Consider the following 15000-nt stretch of genomic DNA (forward strand, 5'->3'; position numbering starts at 1 on the left):
TAACGTTCTCGGGGAGATTCAGAGTGACCCAGAGTGTGATAAGGCTAACCCTTTGAAATGCAGGTACGACAGAAACAGGAAGAAAGAGCGAGAGAAAGTTACGGTACCCATACGAGTATATATATATATATATATATATATATATATATATATATATATATATCCGCACCGGTATGTATGTGTGTGTGTATGTATTTTTGTTTTTGTGCGTTTGATAGAATGTGCAATAAATTTAGAATATGTACCTGAAAGAATTCTAAGATAAGTGATTTTAAGCGGTGCAATTTGACCAGAGAGAAACAGAAAATTAAAGCAATGATTGCGGGTGGATGGTTATAATCGATATAGTTAGTCTATGAATGAAATATGAAGAGAAAAGGAAAGATAGGGAGTATGATGGAGAAGGGGGGCGGAGAATGTGTGATAGACAATGAGAGAGAGGGAGAGAGGAAGAGACTGAGATGGAAAGCGTGTGTGTTTGGTGAGAGAGGAATTTTTATATCTAGTGAGATATACAGAGAATGCTGGGAAATGAGTTACGGGAAGAGTCAATGCCCATGCGTGAGAGAGAGAAAGGGAGTGTGCGCGCGCGCCGCTCGTGTGTGCGCGTGTGTGTGTGTGTGTGTGTGCGCGTGTGTGTGTGTGTGTGTGTGTGTGCGTGTGGCTTCATAATGGGATAGAAAACATTATTGAAAGTGAGAACAAGAGACACGGAGAGACTGCAAAGAGTATATTAGAGCTTCAGAGAGAGAAAGAGAATGATATATATATATATACAGAGAGAGAGAGAGAGAGAGAGAGAGAAAGAGGGGAGAGAAAGAGGGGGAGAGAAAGAGAGAGAAAGAAAGTATGTGTGCATGTGTGTATGTGGTTTTATAATGGGACAGAAAACATTATTGAATGTGATGAGAAGAAACAGAGAGAGAGGGTAAGAGTATATTTGAGCTTCTGAGAGAGAGACACATAGAGAGAGATAGAAACAGAGAGACAGACAGACAGAGAGACAGAGAGACAGAGAGAGCATGTATGTGTGTGTGTGTGTGTGTGTGTGTGTGTGTGTGTGTGTGTGTGTGTGTGTGTGTGTGTGTGTGTGTGTGTGTGTGTGTTGTGTTTGTGTGTGTGTTATAGGAAAGTTAGTGATTGAAAATATTTCAAGAACCAGAATGGAGTTAAATGAGTCGTAAAGATGTTAAGAAATCGCTGTAGTTAGGAGAATGGTGAGGTGGAATAGAGAGTGGTAGTTGGAGAGAGAAGAGATATAAGGAGAGGGAAAAGAGGTATGGAGGGAGGAGGGGGTAGTGAAAAGCGAAGCTAGAGAATGTTGGAAGTAGAAAGAGGAGGGATGGTTTAGAGAGTGAGGGTTTAGAGAGAGGGACAGTTCGAGAATGAAGGCGGGAGTGATGGAATGTTAGAGAAGGTTTGGAGAGAAAGAGAGAGAGGGAGGAAGAGAGAGGGAGGAAGAGAGAGAAAGAGAAATGTGTTAGATAATGAATGGTTAGTGAGGGAAGGGTTCAGAGAAAGAGAGAGAGGGGGAGGAGAGAGAGGGGGAAGAGAGAGAGGGGGAGGAGAGAGGGGGAGGAGAGAGGGGGAGGAGAGAGAGGGGGGGAGAGAGGGGGAGGAGAGAGAGGGGGGGAGGAGAGAGAGGGGGAGGAGAGAGGGGGGAGGAGAGAGAGGGGGAGGAGAGAGAGGGGGAGGAGAGAGAGGGGGAGGAGAGAGAGGGGGAGGAGAGAGAGGGGGAGGAGAGAGAGGGGGAGGAGAGAGATGGGGAGGAGAGAGAGGGGGAGGAGAGAGATGAGTTAGATAATGAAGTATGTAGTGAGAGGAGGGTTTAGAGAAAGCGGGCTGTACAGAGATGGCGAGTTAAAAACTAAAGCCTAGAGAGAGATTTCGAGAATGAATGATTGACAGAGAGGGAGAGAGGGGAAGAGAGAGATAGAGAATGATGGTGTGAGAGAGAGGGAGGGAGAGTTAGAGAAAAAGCTTTAAAAAGAGAGAGGGGGTGAGGGAGTAGATAATAAAGAATGTAATGAGAGAAGGAAGCTTGTATAGCGGAGGGTTTGGTTAGTAAATGTTAGGATAGATATGTTAAGAATGGAATCTCCAGAAAAAGGAAGAAATAGAGAACGAAGGATAAGAGGGACCCCCCGCTCGCGCGCGCAAAAGAGTGTGATGGAGATTTGAAGAGGCAATAAGGGAAGAGAGAGAGAGAGAGAGAGAGAGAGAGAGAGAGAGAGAGAGAGTGAGAAGAAGATAATGAACGGTGTAAGAGAGAGAGGGGGGAATTCGGAGAAGGAAAGGTTTAATGCAAGTGATGTTTGACAATGAAAGGGTTAAGAGAGAAATGGAGAGAGATATAAGAGTAGAAGAGGGAGGGAGTATTTGAAAGTGAAGGATGTAATAGAGAGGGTGTTAGAGACTGAATGAGGTGGAGAGAGGGAGGGGGAGAAGAGAGAATACGTAGTTTAATAGAGAGAGAGGGTGTGAATTAGAGAGTGTAGGTTGTGTAAAGGAGGGTGGTTTTGGAGAAATTAATATTGGACGTTGTGAAAGAGATGTAAATGATGGTAGTGAGAGGAAGGTTGGAGAATGAATGATGCGTTGAAAGGGAGGGGCTTTGTGGGGTGTGGTTGTGGTGGGAAGAGGAGAGGCATATGTTGAGGTGTATGAGAAAGAAAGAAAGAAAGAAAGAAAGAAAGAAAGAAAATGAGAAAGAAAGAAAGAAAGAAAGAAAGAAAGAAAGAAAGATAGAAAGAAAGAAAATGAGAAAGAAAGAAAGAAAGAAAGAAAGAAAGAAAGAAAGAAAGAAAGAAAGAAAGAAAGAAAGAAAGAAAATGAGAAAGTAAGAAAGAAAGAAAGAAAGAAAGAAAGAAAGAAAATGAGAAAGACAGAGCGAAGAGAAAGAAAGAAAGAAATAAAGAAATAAAGAAAGAAAGAAAGAAAGAAAGAAAGAAAGAAAGAACAAAAAAGAGAGAAGAAAAGAAAGAATTGAGGGGAGTTGGAGGGGAAAAAATGCAGTTCTTTCGGGATTGATAAACAGTTAACGAAAGCAATATTAAAGACGAAGAAGTAAGAAGAACGAGAGACAAAGACTGAGTGGGAGAAAGAGAGAGAAAGAGATAGAGAGGTGGGGGAAGGGAGGGAGACTGCGAGACGAAGACAGTAAGAGAAAGAGAAATTCTAAAGATGGCAGATGTATATCTGACAAAAGAGCGGTAGGAAAAGGGACTTAATTAAAAGGAAAAACTTTTTCAATAGCAGAAACAGTGATAGTGACACGAATAGGAGTGATGATGATGATGATGATGATGATGATGATGATAGTAGTGGTGGTGGTGGGGAGGATGATGGTGGTGGTGACGGTAGTGGTGAGGAAGTTAGTGATGGTATTGGTGGTAGTGATGTTGGTGATGGTGTTAACGATAATGATGGTGGTGTTTGTGATGATGATGGTGATAGTAATGACAGTAGTGTTGGTAGTGGTGGTGGTGGTGGTGGTGGTGGTGGTGGTGGTAGCGGATCTCCGTCGTTCGACAGTGAAGATTCTTGTTGTTCGATTAACTGAATAACCTGCCCCCTGAATTGACGTCTACGCGGCTGAGTATTCCACAGACACGCGTCACCTTAAAGTATTTCTTATGTAGAATCAGCATGGCACAGTGTGAATGGCGAGGCTGTACCTTCTGAACCACAAGTATAATCCATCCTTTGGGATTCCGCACAGTTTCCTTTTTTCCAAATTTCTCACTCAAATTATAGACTACAGAAAATAACAACTGCCTAAGATGCCGAATGGGATCGAAACCGGTATCTCTTGGTTGCAAAGCAAACTTCTTAACCATTTGGTCACACTATAATAAAAGGAACAAATATTATAAAGCTAATTGACTGAAAGTTGTTGTTGTTGTTCTTCTTCTTCTCTTTCTCCTTCTCCTTCTTCTCCTTCTTCTTCTCCTTTAGGCCCTCGATCACTCAGGGAGTTCCAGATGTGACCATCTATTCTTTCTTCAGTACTTTTTTTACTTCAAACACAGTATAATTAAGACTACATTATGCAATGTGGCATCTCTTTACAACAAAACAAACTGGCCAGTACGTTCTCAGAATCCTTCTCAAACACTTTTTGAGAGGAACACATCGAGCTCTCTGTCGAATATCACCGCACTCTTCCATGCCTCACTGTAGACAGTTCCGTTAATTGAACGCCGGAAGTACTCTCCGTCGAAACAGTTGCTAGATTCTTCTACTATATTTGTGTGGTGGGCCAGGAACGAGAATTAATGAAATGTTGTCTGGATCTAAGACAAAGAGAAAGAGTTGAGAGAGAGAGAATGTGAAAAAGAGGTAGTCGTATCATACTCATGCCTTTTCCAATTGGGATTAACAACGTTACTAGAGAGGTTTCAACAGCGGATCTAAACTGTGCTGGTGGGGTGGGGGGGTGATTAAGTAGAATCTCTTCCAAGGTCAGATTTGTCTTTCATCTTTCCAGGGTTGGTAAGTAAAGAAGCAACTTACGGTGGGCAAAGAGAGTCATTAAATCGTCAGAGAGCAAAACCTGTTTTTGTGTTGTTATTTCCTTGTTTTCACATCCTATTCTGATCTAATTCACTGAAAGACTTAATCTCTTTCAGGGTTTAGCATTATCGACTGGCCCTTGGTGGCATTTAGCGGAGTCTAGTCTGTTGCAAGTTTTCGAACGACTTCTCTGATTGGATATATATGATAAATATATAGACAAGCATATTGATTTGCTATACATATAGACAATGTGAGTGACGGATACTATATATATATATATATAGAGAGAGAGAGAGACAGAGAGAGAGACAGAGATAGACATATATATGCATAAATATACATATATATATATATATATATATATATATATATATATATATATATATATATATATATATATATATATATATATAGGTAATGAGAGGGATAGGGCATAGAGACAGATGTTTATATAGACAAGCAAATTGATTTATGGCTACATGCGTTTTAAGTACATGCGTATATACACACATACACACACCCCCACATATACATATATATATGCATGTGATTTTGTATGTATGTATGTATGTATGTATGTATAATAGATAGATTGAGAGATAGATGTCGACAAAAGTTAATATAATATATTGCCGAGTTCAGTCTATAGATCTGCCGATTCCATGACCAGAAAGAAATCCGTCAAAGCTGTGTCGGCATGATTTCAATTTCTTTGATAAGTCCCAACTGTTTATAGAAGTTCCGATACACGAGGGAATCGGTTTCGCGCTTCACTCCACCCGTCTTAATACTTGGCGCCCACCCAAAACGCAATTCATCTGATACAAATGAGATATTTACACACTTTTTCATAATGTCTTCGCAATAGCTTGCTGCAATTTCGCCAGCTCGACATCAACACAGACAGCGGCGCTTAACACAGCCGCGCACTCACATGTATACGCAAGCACAAGCACCTCACACACACACATAAACACACACACAAGCACATACACACACACACACACGTACACACTTCCGCGGACGTACATACGTCGTCGTCGTGTGATGATGTTAGTGATGTTAGTGGTGGTAGTGTATGTGGTAGTGGTGGTGATGGTGATGGTGGTGGTGGTGATGGTGGTGGTGAGGATGGTGGTGGTGGTGTATGCGGTAGTGGTGATGGTAGTGGTGGTGATGGTGGTGGCGATGGTGATTGTGGTGGTGGTGATTGTGGTGGTGGTGGTGCTAGTGCCGGTGGTGGCGCTGGTGGTGCTGGTGCTGGTGCTGGTGATGGTAGTGATGGTTGTGATGATGGTGGTTGTGATGATGGTGGTGGTGGTGTATGTGGTAGTGGTGGTGGTGGTGGTGGTGGTGGTGATGGTGGTGGTGGTGGTGGTGGTGGTGGTGGTGGTGGTGGTGGTGGTGGTGGTGGTGATGGTAATTAAATTTGTTGTAGTGCTCGATGTTTTTTCATAATAAAGAGACATACGGCGAGGATGATGATAATGATGATATATATATATATATATATATATATATATATATATATATATATATATATATATATGTAAATGGCTGTATGATAAGAAGCTTGCTTCCCAATCACATGGTTCCGGGTTCTGTCCTACTTTATCATACCTTGGGTCGACCAAAGCCTTGTGAATGGATTTGGTAGATGGAAACTGAAAGAAGCCTGTCATATATATATATAAAAGTGACCGATAGAATAAATATTAGGCTTACGAAGAATAAGTCCTGGGGTCGATTTTTTCGACTAAAGGCGATGCTGCAGCATGGCCGCAGTCAAATGACTGAAACAAAGAATAAAAGAATATATATGTATGTATTAAGGCGCGAAGCTAGCAGCAGCCGGACAAATACTGTTCTGAGTTCAAGTTCCGCCGAGGACGACGTTGTTCTTTCATCCTTTCGGGGTCGATAAAATAAATACCACCGGGCTCGTGGTTGGGGTCGATGTACTCCTACCCCTTAACTGCTGGCTTTGTGACAAAATTTAAAATCGATATGTATGCAGGGGCGGACCCAAGGTGGAGCCTAAGGGGCATGTGTACCTCTAAAAAAAGAAGCGCACCCTTCGAAATAATGTTATTACGCCCTTTTCTCTTGGAATTATATTCCTTTCTGACCTTTGCCCTTTCTTCGAAACCTTCCAGGGACCACACCTCATGAGTATGTGTTTTGTACGATGAATGAACGTTACTTTATGTAAGATTCCATACAAAACGTAGAATAAATAAATAAATTTATTAAATGACTCTGATATGGTTGAAGATTACATTCAGGAATTCTGAATTTCTGTGCAACCAACTTAATGAATGCTGCACTTCATTAGCTTCTGCAAGTTTAATGCATGTTTATTGCATTCCCAGCACAGAAGTTAATTTTGGTGATAACTAAAATTTCGACACTAAATTCTCGATCGTTGCTCTAACGGGAGCAACTCATTTAGACTCGACTGTAAGATTCTGTGTTTATATGGACGCTAATATACCATTGATAGACAGCTAATGAGACAGACAAATAGTTAGAGAGAGAGAGAGAGAGAGAGAGAGAGAGAGAGAGAGAGAGAGAGAGAAAGGTGGTGAGCTGGCAGAAACGTTAGCACGCCGTTAGCAGTGTTTCATCTGTCGCTACATTCTGAGTTCAAATTCTGCTGAGGTCGACTTTGCCTTTTATCCTTTCGAGGTCGATAAATTAAGTGCCAGTTAATCACTGGGGTCGATATAATCGACTTAATCCGTTTGTCTGTCCTTGTTTGTCCCTTTTGTGTGTAGTCCCTTGTGGGTAGTAAAGAAATAAGATAGATAGATAGATAGATAGATAGATAGATTGATTGATAGATAGATAGGTGGTTTCCGCTGATGGGCGTCTTATTCTTGGTTCAGACAATATGTACTAGGACTACACTATCCAATGTGTCCTTCTAGCCTCAACGTAGAGACAGACTTCCTTGTTAGTCTATATTGCTTGTGATTATGGCGATGCATGTGCCACCATCTACTGTATAAAGGTGAGGATAATGTTTGTAGATGTTTTGTGATTTTACGAAGGTAGTTCATTCAAATCCATCCATTGAATTAAGTCCCCTTAAAATCTCCTGTTATGTGTGTGTGTGTGTGTGTGTGTGTGTGTGTGTGTGTGTGTGTGTGTGTGTGTGTGTGTGTGTGTGTGTGTTGTAAGAGAGAGAGAGAGGGGATGAGCTACAGAGAGCACGAAAGAAAGAGAGAGGGAGAGACTGAGAGACATTGAGAGAGATTTGTTTTGTCTCGTAGGTTTATTTCTCGTTGATTTTATTCGTTGCTATTCATGTTATAAATATTAAACCGTTTTCTGTAATATTTCTTTTTCGTTCATCCTTTCATTCTTTCATTCGTACATTCATTCTATCTTTCTTTCTGACTTGCTTTTCTCATTTCTTTTCTTTCGTTCTTTTTTTTCTTTTGCTATCTATCTCTGTCTCTTCCTCTTTCTATCTCCCTCTTTTCTATTTCTCCCTTCTGAAAGTGAATAAGCGATATAGAGAGGAATGAAAACCTGGTCCCTTATAAATGAGAGACAGACAAAGTGAGATCAAGTTCGTGGTAAGTACATTACTTTCTCTCCATTGACTCAGCACAGTGATTCTCAACCGCAGTGTATGTGATCTTTAAGAGTCCGGGCGATTCGTGGTGGGGGGTGGGGGTGGGTCCATATGACTCTTGTGGTTCCATGTAGAATTTTATTCTTAAGATTTCTGTGCAATAAATCGGTTGCACTTCTACAATACGTAAACTGTTTTAACATATTTTTTATACAATTCTTAATAATATTTAATTATAACAACAAGAATTTTTTTAGACATCAAATGGTTATTAGAGTCCAGAAGTAAGAATAAAAGGGGTCCAGAAGTAAGAAAATGGTTGAGAACCCCTGTTTTAGCAAAAACCTGAATAAATCTGCTTCGCTAAGGAGATCTAAAAAGCCTGGAACATGTCCTAAGTTTCCATAGATCTTCCCTTCACTACTAAAACATGTATCCCATTACATATCGTATTTCATTGTACTTCGCAAAAAAGGTAACTGGTGTAATTATTTTTAGTAGCTCCCTTCCTAGTGATTGGTTTTGTTAATCACTATTCAGCAATATTTACCTCTCCTTCACAGAGGAGTGGTCTTAATTAATGAAACCACCCCTACCGCCCACTACCACCCCCACCACATTAAGTATGTTAGAACGTACTTCATTATTTGGCGTTTCATATTCTTCATTGCGTGGTGATGAAAACTGCCATCCATGGGGTCCCCAGTTTTTTGGAAATACTCATTAAGTAGTCCCGGAGAAAATCCCGGGTTGCACATTGGCAAGGTATACCACCCATTAGCCACCATATCAGGGTCACGGTGAAATCCTGAAGCCCTGAAAAGTGCGGAAATTATCATTGGAATATTTTGTCTTTAAATTTCTTCCCTTTTCGCCGAACAAATTATAATTTTATTAATCTTGGTCTGGAAAACCCGTCAGTTTGACTGTCACTGCAATCGTCTGTGGGACCGGCGACCATAGAGGAGAAATTAGCAATCGAAAGACAAAGATTGTTTATTAGTGTTTGTAACTGAATGGCAAACGAGTGTCTTGGAATGAGTGATAAATTTAACTAGTTTAATTTAAAAGATTAATTAACTATCGCTGCTGCAGAAGTTGTCTCGAATTTAATTATAATGGCCGCATACTGCAGCACTATAATCGTATTTAGTCGAAAATCTTTAAGACACGGTTTTCCTATAGAAGGGAGAGCGAGAATGATGTGTGTGAGAGAGAGAGAAAGACAGAAAGAGAGAGAGGGGGAGAGAGAGAGAACATGAAACGGAGGCAAACGATTGTCTGCAATGGTCTAAATCCTAAAATATATTCGTCTCTGATCATTTACCATTCAAAGAATTCCTTTATCCATTTAGTAAAAGTCACTGCGCAAACCACAAGCCTTTCTCGCCCTTAGTAATATAAACTCAATAGACTCGTTTTATTTGCTCTCTTTTGATACATAAATATGTGTGCGCATGCGCACGCTCGCGCGTGTGTGTGTATATGTGTTCACTTATTTTCGTAGTATGCGTATGAGTCATTATCTGTCTGTTTGTCGATGCTTTAAAGCTCAGTGGTATAAATGCCTGCATTATATTCGTTAGTGTCATAGGAGTGACTCGAAACAACGTTTGTATTTCTTTTATCTTTTACTTGTTTCAATCATTTGAACGGGGCCATGCTGGGGCACTACCTTAAAGGGTTTTAGGCAGACATATTGCCCCCAGTATTTATGCTTACTTTTTTAAGTTTGGTAATTATGCTATCGGTAGTTTTTTGCCGAAACGCTATGTTATGGGGACATAAACAAACCGGCCTCTCTAAAGTGGTGGCATATGAAACAAATATATCACACAACGATGGTATTCAGCAATTCAGATGAATTAAAGGGCGCTTATAAAGAACCCCTAAAGACACATATAACCAACACCTACATACATTTTGAGGAAGAGTTAAAATCAATCCTACATTTTTATCTCAATACGTCTTAAAATTAAGGACGACATATTTTGATTATTCTATTTTCTGATATCAAACTTATTTTTACTCGAAATCACCAAAGTATGGTCCATTGGCCATTTTTAGAGTTAGAACACTGAGGATTAACATAACTTCCACAAGAAATATGCAGCGTATATTTTAGAAAGTAAATAAAGAACGATAATAGGTAATATAATGAGGTGCTAATATAAGTGATAGCAATAAAATAAGGTGTGATGGTAATAAAGAAACTAATAAAACTATGTAAAATGAGATGGTCATAAAAAGAGCCGATAAAAACATTACGATAAGGAAAACACTAATATTAGACCAAGTACTTATTAACCCTAAATTCAAAGAAATCATGATAATATCCTGCAGGCGAAGAATGGAGAGAGGGAGAGGGGGTGTGTTTCTTCCACAAATCAAGTATTGTGGGTGGGTAAAGATTTGTTCGTGGAAATCGTAGCGTTTCTGAGAGATAACCGGAAAGTACGAATAAGATTTACTAAATTTGATAAACCGAGCTCTGGTGAAAATTGTGGAACTGGTGGAGCCAGGGAATGAAGTCCAACTGAAAACGGTCTCTGAGAGTCACAGTAAATAGAACAAGTCTGCAATATTCTGTTGATGACAGGTCCGTTGTAAGAACATAAAGAACTCATCAACTGTCTCTTCGACTGTCTCTTCGACTTCATTTTTGGATTGAGTTGGCTGTTGTAGAGAGACGATAGAGTTCAGATGTTAGGAACTTGTCCCGGGGATAGAACGAGTCTGCCATTCTAAGTGACACCCTGATAACATAAGTAATATGAAAGTCCAATCTCAAATCAGGTGAGAATTTAAGACGTATGTGCATTAAAGGAGACAATTTTCAAGCTGCCATCCATTGAAATAAAATCAGATGTAGGTTTTCGTGATATAGGTTTTGGAGTCATTAAATATATAAACCTATTTATTTTCCATTTCACGAAATTAGATAACTAAAAGTATTTCCCATTAAACACAGGTATGTGACGTTCTTAAAAACAAGGTTACAAGTTCGATATTCCTCGCAAATATATTAATGTAGGAATCTTATAATTTTGTCCGGTAAATAATACAGAAAGACTGTAGTTTCCTCTGCAAATATCTCGGTCATCGCCGAATTGATGTTATAAATATCAAGGAATTGACCGCTGACGACAAAACTTTTTCCCGTTATGTATGATTTGATGATGGTAAAGACACTGCCAAATATGCCATATATAGTCTGTTTACGAAGCAATCATATATGCCAGTGCTTCTCAAAATGTTTTACCTATTGTCTTTTTTCTCTTACTAACAATTCTTCAAATCCCCCCCTGCAACAATCTAATGCTTCTCTGCATTTGTGTTTTACATACTCATAATAGCAGAACACGTGACTACCACGGGACTATTCTGCCATTAGCGAATATTCGATGCATCATCACTTGCTCCTAGTTATTAATCTAGTCTTTGCTACGTGCTTCCGGACAAACTCTAGTTCCTCTTCATTCTTGGAAGCCTGAATGCCTTTAGCGGACTCTAAATTTGAGGATATTTCCCAGCAGGCCTTCACAAAGAGATGATAAAACCTCTCGTAGATATCAGCTAAGATTTATCGTTCCATTTTGACTTATAACTGCATTTTCTACCTGTTTACACATATACACATACACACGCACGCACGCACGCCCACACGTGCTGATTTTTTATACCAACATGAAAATTTACGTCTCTTTATACTATTGGAGAGATCAAAGGATGAATAGATGACGTTCATAACTAGAAACAAGTAGCATTAAGATATATGTGCATTCATATGCACACGCAAACCAAGACGTTTCCCAAATCTACAAGTGCAGAGGCTGACTTTATTGCATGTATGGAAATAACAACGAATTTTGATAATATCATTTAATTAATATTTTACTTTTGTTTATAATTTATCAGCATAGTTGGTATCGCTTTTTATTTTATTTCTAAGGCTTTATAGTGAACTTATTTTCGGGAAAAGTTTGTCTATTATTTCTGACAGATCAAGCAATTGTATAGAGCTTTCCTCCAAGCAAGGGTTAAAGTGAAAGATGCTGCTGTTGTTGTTGTCATTGTTGTGGTTGCTGTTATTGCTGATGTTAGTATTGTTTTTGTCGTTGTTGTTGCTGTTGTTCTTGTCTCACAGACAATATTTCACTGTGTGTTCCTCATAATTCTTTAATTGAAAATCTTTTCGTTTTCTGTTTCTTTCCAGAACCATTAATTGCATTCGACATCATTCCAAGAGGGATTACCGAGCCTTGTTAATCGACAAATCCTACGGGACTGGTGAACTAGAACAATTCATAACAACACACACACACACACATACATCCAAACACAAGCACTAATACTACATCTATATGCATATGAGCATATAAAGACACCGACATATATAAATATATGAATACATATATATTTATATATGCATACTTACATATGTATATATATTTGTATATATACACATATGTATATATACATTATATATATATAAATGTACATATGTATATATATATATATATATATATATATATATATATATATATATATATATATATATATATACATATATATATATATATAAGTAAGCATACACATTTATATTCATATATATGCATTCAATGTCGAACAGATAAACAATACGCCGTACATATATATGTATATATAATTCTCAAGTTGTATTTTAAATGAATATGTATATATGTATATACTCAACGTATGTAAATATATATATACAAATAGAATACATATATATATACTATATATATATATATATATATATATATATATATATATATATATATATATATATACAAATGTTTTAATGTATTTATTTTTGTGTGTGAATGTGTCTGTGTAAGCGTGAGTGTATCGCAACGTATGAATGTATACAACATGGCATGATGATTTAGCAGCTACAGTACATTATATATTTACAAGTTGAGAGCAATATAGCGCTAGGATACTACTGTAGTATCAATAAATCGTTTGGAAAACACGGATAACAGACATATATTATGTGAAAAGATGAGCTCTTGGTGATGTGTTAGGGTAAAGACAGTCAGAGAGAACGTGGATACTCCCATATACACACACACACATTTATATATGTGTGTATTTGTGTGTGTGTGTGTGTGTGTGTGTGTGTGTGTGTGTGTGTGTGTGTGTGTGTGTGTGTGTGTGTGTGTGTGTGTGTGTGTGTGTGTGTGTGTTTGTGTGCAGCTGTGTATACATAGAATGTATCATCTTTGCTTATATTCAATATGAAGTCCTCTAGGTAGCTCAAGGTATACATTTGTGTTAAGAATATGCTATATATATATATATGTGTGTGTGTCTGTGTGTATGTTTCATTGTATATATATATGTACATATATACACACATACACACACACATGCATATATTTTAAATATACATACATACATATAAATATAAATATATATATCTATATATATATATATATATATATATATATATATATATATATATATATATATACACATATATATATATATGTCAGTTTGTGGGTGTGTGTGTGTGAGTGTGTGTGAGTGTGTGCTTAGGCAGAATACGGGGCGGGGGAGACAAGGAGATGGAGAATGTGTACATATGTGAGGTGAACAAGGGTGAATGATTTAAACATGCAGCACTTGTAATGAAATAGAATATTTGAAATAACAATCCGTTATAAACAAATCATCGTTGTCATCATCATTATTATAATATACAATGTTTATTAACGTTATACAAATTTGTAGATACACACACACACACACACACATACATATATATATATATACATATATATATATATATATATATATAATGAAGGACAGACTGATTGTCGTATATACACTGACAGAGAGACAGGAGAGCTCCATTATCCATATGTAGATAGAGAGACAGAGAGAGACAGACAGACAGACAGACAGACAGACAGACAGACAGACAGACAGAGAAAGAGACAGACACATAGATAGATAGATAGATAGATAGATAGATAGATAGATAGATAGATAGATGCGCGTCATACATACATTTGTGGTTGTCCGTCAAGATCCAATATGGCGTCCACTTTTCTAACGGTGTGATCTTTGATGGTTGACCAATTTCTACTGTAGACCCTCTAGCTTTATTACATGTGAGGAAAACAGGAGGTAGCAATTATTGCAACATCTCTCCTTGTTACCTCTGCATACATTTGGCTCTGTTACATCTTCAGCTAAGGAACACTCATCGGAACTGAGCCGTCTCCAAGTGAAACAATCAGCAGCAGCACCCATCATGACTTCAGGCTTGATCTTCGATATCTTAACTGCGATTTTCATCTCATCCATAGAGTGCTTCTTCTGCTTTCCTGCTCAGGGTCGATCTTGGTGGAGCTGGTTGTATACCAATTTGTGGGAGAGTCGACTTGGAGCTAATCCAAATACACACGTCCAACAGCTGACAAAAACGTCATTAAGATAACACTTTTCCATGCAGCATTATTTTCATGTATTTTCATGTGAAAACAATATGTAAGGCTCTCAGTAAGAAAGCATGTCCTGAAACAAATACAATGACTACATCTGTCTCAACGCAAGAAATATTGGCGGGACATTCTCGTCAAAATTTCCGTCAAGTTCAAACACAACAGGCCTGATAGTGATGTTTGAGAAAAATATGGATATTTGTATAAACTTGGAGAAGTTAGCCACCTAAAAATGTGAAACTCTCTTTGAAAATTGTTGAATTATTATCTCAATTTTAAGTGAAATATCTTTAATTTTTCGTGCACTCGACAATAATATTCAATTTCCATGTGATAATCTCGTAAAAATTTAGGCACTTTCAAACAAAGAACGTGACCAGTTAGTAACAGACTTTACAAATACAGTTTCAAATTTAAAGAATA

At 38.2% G+C, this 15000-nt stretch overlaps 1 protein-coding gene and 1 long non-coding RNA gene across 2 annotated transcripts in view; both read left to right on the forward strand.

Annotated features, from left to right (window-relative positions):
• Positions 1–12601, forward strand: part of LOC149133165 (uncharacterized) — a 19597-nt gene extending 6996 nt beyond the window's left edge. Inside the window, exons 2-3 of the long non-coding RNA XR_016243560.1 lie at positions 8026–8102; positions 12318–12601. This is a non-coding gene — a long non-coding RNA (uncharacterized LOC149133165). The remainder of the gene's footprint in view (positions 1–8025; positions 8103–12317) is intronic.
• LOC106868317 (carbonic anhydrase-related protein 10-like) overlaps positions 1–15000 on the forward strand; it is a 636113-nt gene that overhangs the window by 505213 nt on the left and 115900 nt on the right. The window lies entirely within an intron of this gene.

The sequence above is a fragment of the Octopus bimaculoides genome, chromosome 11, assembly GCF_046866305.1.
Source record: "Octopus bimaculoides isolate indiv1 chromosome 11, ASM4686630v1, whole genome shotgun sequence".
In the NCBI taxonomy this organism is placed as follows: domain Eukaryota; kingdom Metazoa; phylum Mollusca; class Cephalopoda; order Octopoda; family Octopodidae; genus Octopus; species Octopus bimaculoides.